Raw genomic sequence first — 9,564 nt, 5'->3', positions numbered from 1 at the left:
TATGGTCCTATTAGACATTTACAAGCCTGAAGAGGAAACAGCCAAGGCTGGGGTTTTTTACAAGTATTCTTATCAAAATCAGTATTTTTTTCTGAAATAAATGAAGGGTGATATGCAATGAAGTCACACTCATGAGGACCTAATGAAACCAACGAGGCTACTTCAAGGGTGACTGGTGCTGACCCAAAAGATGCAACTGTCCCAAATCCTAGAGATCAGTAGCCTACTTGTCTGTTTGTGTATGTCACACCAATAATCCAAACATTTTATAGAAAACCTTTTTCTGTGTTTATTTTCAAGAATATTGTTTTTGTACTGTATAGAAATATTGTAGGATTTCTTAAGACACTATGAAGTGACACAATCAGCTCAACAATTTATACATCATGTAAATTCATCCTGACAGATTCCTACACTGAATCTAAACTGCAGTACAAAGAGTACAATACTCATATAAAGCTACTCTTAGAGGAAAGGGAGGGGAGGCAGAATGACCACCTGAAAACAACCTTTTGCGTTCTGATACAAACTTGAGAAGGAAGAGGGGTGGAATCAAGGAAACAGTCAAAGGTTTCCCGTTTAAATTTTTGAATTGCCTCATTCTAATTACTTCTCATGGGTGTTTGCAACAGTAGCACAGCAGAACAATATTGCAAAATCACAGGGGACATTAATTATCTTGATGTCTGAGGAGTGGTAATAACATATGCAGCAGAGACAGAAATATAGCTATGCCCACAATGATAAAGGTGAAGAAGATTGAGACATCTGGGGATGTGTTTCATGCAGGCTCTGTTCTGTTCATCTCCACAGTGCAAGTGAGATTCAGTCAGGTACCTGGCCTGACATTGATTTCAAGGTGAATACTTGCATGCTTAAAAGTCTAGTCACACATTCATGCAGTTCCAGGAATTCTGATTCAGTTCCCCCAAGTTTATAGTGTACAAAGTGTCTAATCCACAAACTCTGTAAGGGCTGGGAGGTTTGTATCATAATCACAACATATACTACTCAATTAAAGATGCAGAACACTTTTGAATTGCTGTAAGAGTATGCAATCACAAACTCAAATACAGCTACTCTGCATATTCTTACATTAACTCAGATGGGCTGTGTTGTTTATCAACACCGTATTTACTGCATACAGGAGAAAGAGAGAGAAAATTCAGTGGATATTATGATTTAAATATATGCAGCCTGATCCTAGCCTTGTTTACCCAGAAGTAATTCTGATTTACTGCAACAGGGTCCACTCCCAATAAGACTGCAGCGTATCGTATTGTACCCTGCTCCTATTCATGTTGGAAGTACGTACCACTGAACACTGAAGGGCTGAACCCAAAGTAAATCTGCATAGGATTGTAGTCTTAAAACACAATTCTAATCATGCTGACTCGGAAATTATTGTCATAACATTCAGTGGGACCTATTACTGCTCTTGATTACTTAGTGGCTCCATTCTGCTGTGATCCTCGCTTGAGGGGGTTCTTTGTATCCCTTTCTTATGTCTGTTTAAACACAAGCAGAAAACTTATTCCATGCAATCCACTGCTGTTTCTTATAAGCCCCACCTAACTGCAACGCAAGGTGCCCCCGGAAGGGGAGGGTGATGCTGCCAACCTTAGTAGGTGAAGTAGGCAGATCTGGGGATAATGTAATGGCTTTTTTAACCTCAGACTAGCCAATCTGTCACTTGTAATAGAGCAGAACTTCAGAATATGGCACTGTAAACTTTTGCAGGGCCTGAGCAGAGGCTACACACAGGTGAATTAGCAAAATCTTCTTAGCACCACTCCAGTTTTACAGTGTGTATGAAAAATTTTGGCCCCGTCTCCTCACTAAAATGAATTCCATGTGAACTGACTAAACCTAGAACTTCTAGTACTTCACCTACTAAGATGATGGAGTGATGCAGAGGAGTGGCTAATCTTTTTTTAAAAATTATCTCAAACAAGAAGGTCCCAGCTTTGATTGATTGATTGAAGCATAAGTTCATTTTGTTACCTCTTTTGGTGTTTTAAAAAATGTTACGCTACAAAAAGTCTTCATAATAAACATCTTTAAAAGTCACTATAATACATGTGTTAAAAATAAGACATGTCCATTCCTCAGATTGTAACACCCAAACAAGGCCTCGGAAGCCCACTGTGAAACATTGACAGAGGGGTACATTTCATTGGGCAGTGTAATCATATGGACAATGCAGTTATATGGTAAAGGTAAAGGACCCCTGGATGATTAAGTTCAGTCAAAGATGACTATGGGGTGCGGCGCTCATCTCTACCACTAAGAACTATTGCCTAGGTCAGTGGTGGCCAAACTTGACCCTCCAGCTGTTTTTGGACTACAACTCCCATCATCCCTAGCTAACAGGACCAGTGGTCAGGGATGATGGGAATTGTAGTCTCAAACAGCTGGAGGGCCAAGTTTGACCACCACCGGCCTAAGTGAAGGTATCTGATACATTATTAACTGAGCCATTTTAAAAGGCTATTTTTTGTCCTTAGATGTGCTGAGAATTCTATTCTCTCCCACACCCATGACAGTAGCCACGAAAAGTTACTAGTCTGCAGAAGACAGTTGTATCCTCAAGGTCTAACAACGCAACCCTATACATGTCAATTTAGAAATAAGCCCCACTGAGTTCAGTGGGGCTTACTCCCACCCACTTAAGTGGGTACAAAACTGCAACTGAGGCACACCAATAAACCTAGAAACTTCTGTTCCTGTGTGTGCATGGGACCCTCGTCCCCTCAAAACATCCCATCAGCTCTGACCTTATCATTTACAGCAGATTTAACAACATATTGAAAGTAGTTTCCAGTGAAGACATGTACAAACCAAGGTTCTGTGAACAATGATTCCACCAAGTGCCCAAAGACAAAGAGGACATATTTCCGAAATGATATGTTAATATTTGCCCAAAGAACACTTGTACATTCAGAAATACTTTGCCGCTCTTAAATCTCAGTTATATTGTTCAGTTTTGCAGTTAGAACATTAACACAATGGGTATCAATAAATAAACTAGAAGCTTTAAAAAACTGTATTAATATTATATTGTGCAAAAACATTTAATGACCTACATTCTATGCACATACCCTGACTATCATATGAAAGCCAAATCCAGAAGCCATTACTCAGTTTTGACCTTTCCCTGGACAACGAACTCCCCCAAAGTAGAAACCACAATGGTAACTGGCTGCAATCCAATGCACAATTAAACACACCCAAGTCCACTTGATTCAATGGGATGTGTGTGTTGAGGCAGGACCAGAGCCATTGTGTTTAGCTGATCACATGCCATTAGAGTCCACAGGACTTTTTGTCATTGGTGTTAAGGAGACCAGCATTAGGCACTGAATAATGACTTCCACATTTAACCCTCTTTGTGATCTGTGTTACACTTACATTAACCCACTTAAGTGCAGGAGAAATATTTCCAAAAGAAAACGATTCCCTTGTCATTTAATAATACATTTAGCACTTAAAACTGCCCTGTCAATAGCTTCTGCAGTTTATAGACAATGAAGTAACTCTTTCAGGATCCACTATAATTTGATTATCCAGCAGGCGTAGGCTATTTAGTGCCAAAGAAAAATGGGGCACGGCTCAGTCTCAAGTAATCATCAATTGCTTTCTTCAATAGGATAAACAGTATTTCAGTCCGTCAGTATGTTCTTTGCTGCTTATGGGAGCAAAACGGTGGTGCCTGCCCTAGAGGCAAGTTGCTCAAGGGTTGCTTGTCTCTGCTCCTTCAGACAGATGTGGACGGCATCTGAGCCAATTTGGAATCTAAAATTTTGGTTTTTATCTTTATCTGATTGTTTTTGCTTTTGAATATGAAAACAAGGTCAACCAAGTTTAGTAAGTTGGAGATCCCCATTTATCTTTATCGTATCAATAGCTGACAACTTCTCAATGCGGTGGTAAAAATCAAAAAGCTGGTGTCCATCCACGAATATTCTAAAACGAGGGTGTTCACAAAGTATTTCAACCTGTAAGAAAGAAATGTTATGAACTAGAATCACAGTTGGAACTGGGAGGAGCATTTCACAGAACTTAAATATCACCATTATGGGAACCATAGTCAATTTTATACTGCTTAGAGCATCTGTGGGGTTAGGTCACTGCTTTACAGAATAGTTTAAATCCAGTCAATAAACACCCAGTTATGGATCAAAATCACTATAATCCAGTGCATTTGATGTGGATCTGAGAACACTGCTCAGAGGACCAGTGGGTGACACTTGGCCAAGACATTTTCTCAGCTCCAGACCCAGGTCTGCAGTTTTAGAATGAGCATAGCCTCATAAAGCTACTGTGACAATGTACTAAATGACTAGATAGAATGGCTACAGCAAAATGATTTGTGAATTGAAAGTACATTCTGAATGATGAATACTGACTCAAACAAACAATGGATGAATTATCACAAATCCTAGGAGCATTACTCTGCCAGGCGTAGTGATATTGCTGAATGCATAGTACGGTCACAAAAATTCCATGACACAATGACAATGCAAATAATAGCACAGAAATAATGAAAGTCAGTGTGAGGTTGCGAATCTGAAGTTACTTTACAGTTGTGCACAGTCCACATATCATTTATGTTCACAACACCAGCATCCAGGGCCAGCCCACCCACAGGCCAAGGAAAGGGACTGCCTCAGGCGGCAGGATCCACAGGGGCAGCAGATCCAGCCTCCAAGGCATGTACCACCCTCTGCTGCGGCACGTGCCTTGGTGGCTGGATCTGCCCCCACCATGCTGCCTCTGCAATGGCCTTTTGGTCAATAGGAGAAGCTGCTGGTCTCCCACCCTTGCTCCCAATGTAGATCATTGCACCAGCATCCAACATCACTACAGCTTATCTGGACAGGTCCTGGGAGGGAAGAAGGCTGGGGTTGCACAGCAGCAGCGCCGGACTGGCTAAGTGTCTGCAAAGCCCAGCTTCACAGCAGGCCTGTGCAAGTAAGCTGTAATGACCATTGCTGTCAACTTCCCTTTTCTTGCGAGGAATCCTATTCGAAATAAGGGAATTTCCCTTTAAAAAAGGGGAAACGTTGACAGCTATGGTAATGACAGCAATGACCAAAGGGTTGTTCTCCAGGTCTGCCTCACTACACCAACTGCTACCACATCAACAAAAGAAACAATACATTGTATGGAGTTTTGAACAATATTGGTTGACTTGCACTGAATTACCAAAACAAACAGTGCTAATCCCCCACGCTGGTCCTTGCCTAGCGAGGACAAACATTGGCTTTCCTGGTCCAAAGTGAGATGAATCTACACTGGAAATATAAGAATTCTACAGTTCTCTGTGAATGAATAGAACACACACACACACACAAAATTGGGACTTACTAACCAAGTCCAAATGGTGGACTCCCCCATGTTTGGACAATTTTGACTTGGAACATGCCAGAATTAGAACTTCAAAGGACAACAGAGTAAACAAAGCAGGAGTGACCCTTTACCAAATGGCCATTCGCCTGAATCTAGTATTTTTGAACGGCACCTTCCCCCCCGATATACCGGGGGAGTTCACTCACCTGGGACTAACATCTAACAGTGTTATCGATTACCTCTTGATCTCCGCAAATCTGGCCGTCAATGTACTTTCCTTCCAAGTTGAAAACCAACATTTCAGTGATCACCTCCCAATAGTGACCACTCTGTCATTGTTCCGGTGCCAGAATGACAATAAACACTCAGTCCTTCTGGAAACCTCATCATCGATCAAAATAAGAGGGATCAAATGGTCGGAGGCTGTGGCCCAAAAATATCAGGTTTTCTTCCATAGGGAAATCAACGCCTACTTACCTCAAATAACTACTGATTTACAAGATTCCAATTCGGTCTTGAAACTTTTTAACCTTCTTATAACAGACCTTACCACTTTTTTTACATCACCTCCTCAAAAGGTGAAAGTGGCGCATTGCAGTGCTGGGGCCCCCTGGTTTAACATCTCTTGCAAACAAGCAAGATCCCTTCTTCGTTCCATCTATAATGAATACAAAAACTCTAATGCTCAGGCTCTACCATCTTCCTATTTACAAGCCAAAAGAGCATACAAACAGACTTTAAAGCTGGCCAAACGCGAGTGGTATCAAAAACGTTGGCGAGCCTTGATTGCGGCCTCGAGATCCCGCAGACCACAGGAATTTTGGGCTCTGATAAACAAAAGAGGAAGGAAGTACCCACTGACGATTATCCCTGCGCCCACATGGGAACAATTCCTGAGTAAATATTTCTCCTTGGCAGAGGAATCCAACTCATCCACGGAACTACGAGCCGACCATCTACCTTTGTGGCCCTCCACTGACCCGGACCTGATAATGGACTTGATATTAGATCTGAAAACGGGCAAAGCCCCCGGGCCGGATTTAGTCCCTGCTGAGGTTATTGTTGCGCAACCAAGGTGGTGGGCTGAAATTCTGGCCAAAGTTTTTGATGCAATTAATTCTACGGGGCTTATCCCTAGGTCATGGAAGGAGGCCGTGATCGTGCCAGTCCATAAAAAGGGTCCCCCTGCTGACCCGGAGAACTATCGGAACATCAACCTTTTGTCTATCATCGGGAAAATTTATGCAAAATTTTTGCTGTCCAAGCTGTCCCATTGGGCAAACGACTCAAATTTGATTGGCCATGAGCAAGCGGGCTTTAGGAACAATTACTCGACCTCTGACCATATGGTAATCATGTATCATCTTGCCAGAAAATATTCTGCCCCGAGTCGGGGGCGCCTATGTGTCGCTTTTATAGACCTAAAGGCTGCCTTCGACAGTATCCCAAGAAATTGCCTATGGAAGAAATTAGAGAGATGGGGCATAGATAGAAGGCTGTTATGGCTTATAACCCAATTACACCATGGGTCGTCGGCTAGAGTGAGACTCACACCGGCGGGAAACCTATCCAACGAGGTCCCAATAAATAGAGGTGTGCGCCAAGGCTGCATTTTGGCCCCACTCCTCTTCAACCTGTTTATTAGCGATATGAAGCTCTCTCTGAACGAGTCTCAAGCCAACATTCATGCCCCCCGCCTAGCTGATTTTCGCTGCCCTTTGCTCCTATATGCCGACGATGCAGCGATCCTTTCCTACTCTAGAGTTGGTTTATGCAGAGCTCTAAAGATTTTTGCGGCTTATTGCAAACTTAACCATCTGACAATTAATCATGGGAAATCTAAAGTCCTGGTCTTTTCCAGGTCTCGGAAAACTTACAGCTGGAAGTTAGATGGAGTCCAATTAGAACAGGTTTTCAAATTTAAATACCTGGGAGTCTTTTTTCATTACAATCTAAGCTGGAAGCCACAGATACAGTATTTACTAAACAAAGGGAAAACAATACTTAATACTCTACTCCAATTTCTTGCGGCCGACGGAGCCTCTCACATCCCTTCTGCATTGAAGGTATACCACGCAAAAGTGGTTTCCACCCTCTGTTATGCTGCCCCGCTCTGGGCCCCAGGGTCCAATTTAACATCACTGGGGACATTGCAGAATCAGTTTCTCCGTCGCCTTCTGAAACTCCCCATGTGTGTGAGCAACGCAGCCATACGTCTGGAGTTAAGGATTGCATCATTGGAGACTGTCATCTGGAAGCGAGTCTTTGGCTATTGGCTGTCCAGCTGGCATAGGCTTCCCGACCATTACCTTTTTCAGTGCCTCTGGCGAGACGTCTTTGTCAATCCGTGGGTAGGAAAAATCCATACCAAACTTCTGAGCATCGGAATTTCCCCAGCGGACTCCTTAAAGATGAACTTACGCTCAGCCAAAAGCCTTATTGAGCAAAGATTAGCGGACATTGAAAATCAACACAACCTCGCCAGGGGTGGGGGTGTCTGCTCCCCCAGGTATCACGGAATAACCCCACCACTTGGCCTTCCATCATACATGTCATCTCTTTCATCAGTACCACACCGACGTGCATTTATTTGTGCAAGGTTCAATGTCTTTCCATCGAACCTGCTGAACCACAGATTTTCCAAGGGTTTGGTGTCTCCGCTATGCGTGTGTGACGGGGAAACTGTTGAATCTCTTTCACATATAATGTTCAACTGTCCCCTACATAGCATAGCCAGGGCTAAATTCCTGGGTCCTGCTTTACTGCGCTTGGTTGGCAGGCCTGCTGAGTCACACGCCGCACTGCTTTTGCAGGATACAGATCCTTCTGTAACTCTGCAGGTGGCGAGATTTCTGAATGCGGTTATCTCACACTCAAAAACCACCAAACAACAACAACAACATCAAAACTAATTGGACTGTTATGATGAGAGTGCATGTCGGAGTTCGACTTCAGTTTTCCTTTTCTGTGATCCGTCCCTTGGAGCTCTCCTGGCCCTAAGCTGTCACTTGGCTCTGCTCAATGACCCATCCTTGCATCGTGGTGTTCACCTTCTGTTGTCGGATATATCTGTTTTTATGTCCCTGTGTTTTTATGTTTGTACATATTTTATGGGCTAATAGCCGTAAAAATATACAATAAAAAAAAATATACAATTTTTACTTTTATTATTACTTTGTTTAGAATATTTTTTTTAAAGTCTACCGAAAATTTGTCAGTATTTGCACTGGTATCCAGGTCTCTTGTATGTAATCTGGTGTGAATGCTGTGGCAGCTTGTTTGCATCTGTATTTGTCAGCAGCAATCACTACTGAGCAGCTCCATATGCTGCTAGAAGCTTAAACTGCATCTTCTTCCGTATGTACCTTTACAGGCAGAGGAGCGGACCTGTTGTCCACATCTGTGTTTTTCCATGTGTTGCAAGATCCCACACTGGAATGCTGCATATGCAAATGCAAAGGGATGCTTGTGGGCTTCCCATCCGGTTGGCCAGAGAACAAAATAGTGGCTTAGATGGGCCTTTGGTGTGACCCAGCAAGGCCCTTGCTATGTTTCCATTGTTGCTATGAAAATACTTATTTATTTAAATAAAGTAAGTATTGAACCAAACCAACTCAAGGAACAGCCATGTTTTTTAAGAATGCACATAGACTTGTGCCCCAAATGTAAAAGTCCCAACAAATCTGATTCTGGGGTTAGCTTAAAATATTACTTGATGGATTTTATCACAGGTTCAAAAGACTTGGGAGTAATCTTTGCCTTGTGCCACTCAGAATTAACAAAAGCCTCCTCCCATTGAGCATTCATGTCTACTCAGAAGTGGGTTCCACTGACTTCAGTGGGACTTACCTCCAGGTAAGTGTATTGGTTGCAGCCTTACAGTGCAATTTTATGCCCACTTACCTGGACATGGTGAGACAGATTTCTGAGTGAACATGCATAGGTTCACACTGCACATTAGTCATACAACACAATCTTATGTATGTTTACTTAGAAGTACGGTAAGTCCTACTACTGTTATGTCCGATAGAACTCTCATCCCAATAAAATCTGTTTAGGATTGCAGCCTACAGCAGATAATTTTATTCTTTGTCAATCTACCATTTGTTCTGGCATCTCTTATTGTAGCCTCAAACCCATGAACTGAAAACCTATGGTCCTATTAGACATTTACAAGCCTGAAGAGGAAACAGCCAAGGCTGGGGTTTTTTA

The sequence above is a fragment of the Podarcis tiliguerta genome (assembly GCF_965153285.1).
Source record: "Podarcis tiliguerta genome assembly, chromosome: 3".
NCBI lineage: Eukaryota > Metazoa > Chordata > Lepidosauria > Squamata > Lacertidae > Podarcis > Podarcis tiliguerta.
Note: the sequence above shows the minus strand (reverse complement) of the source record.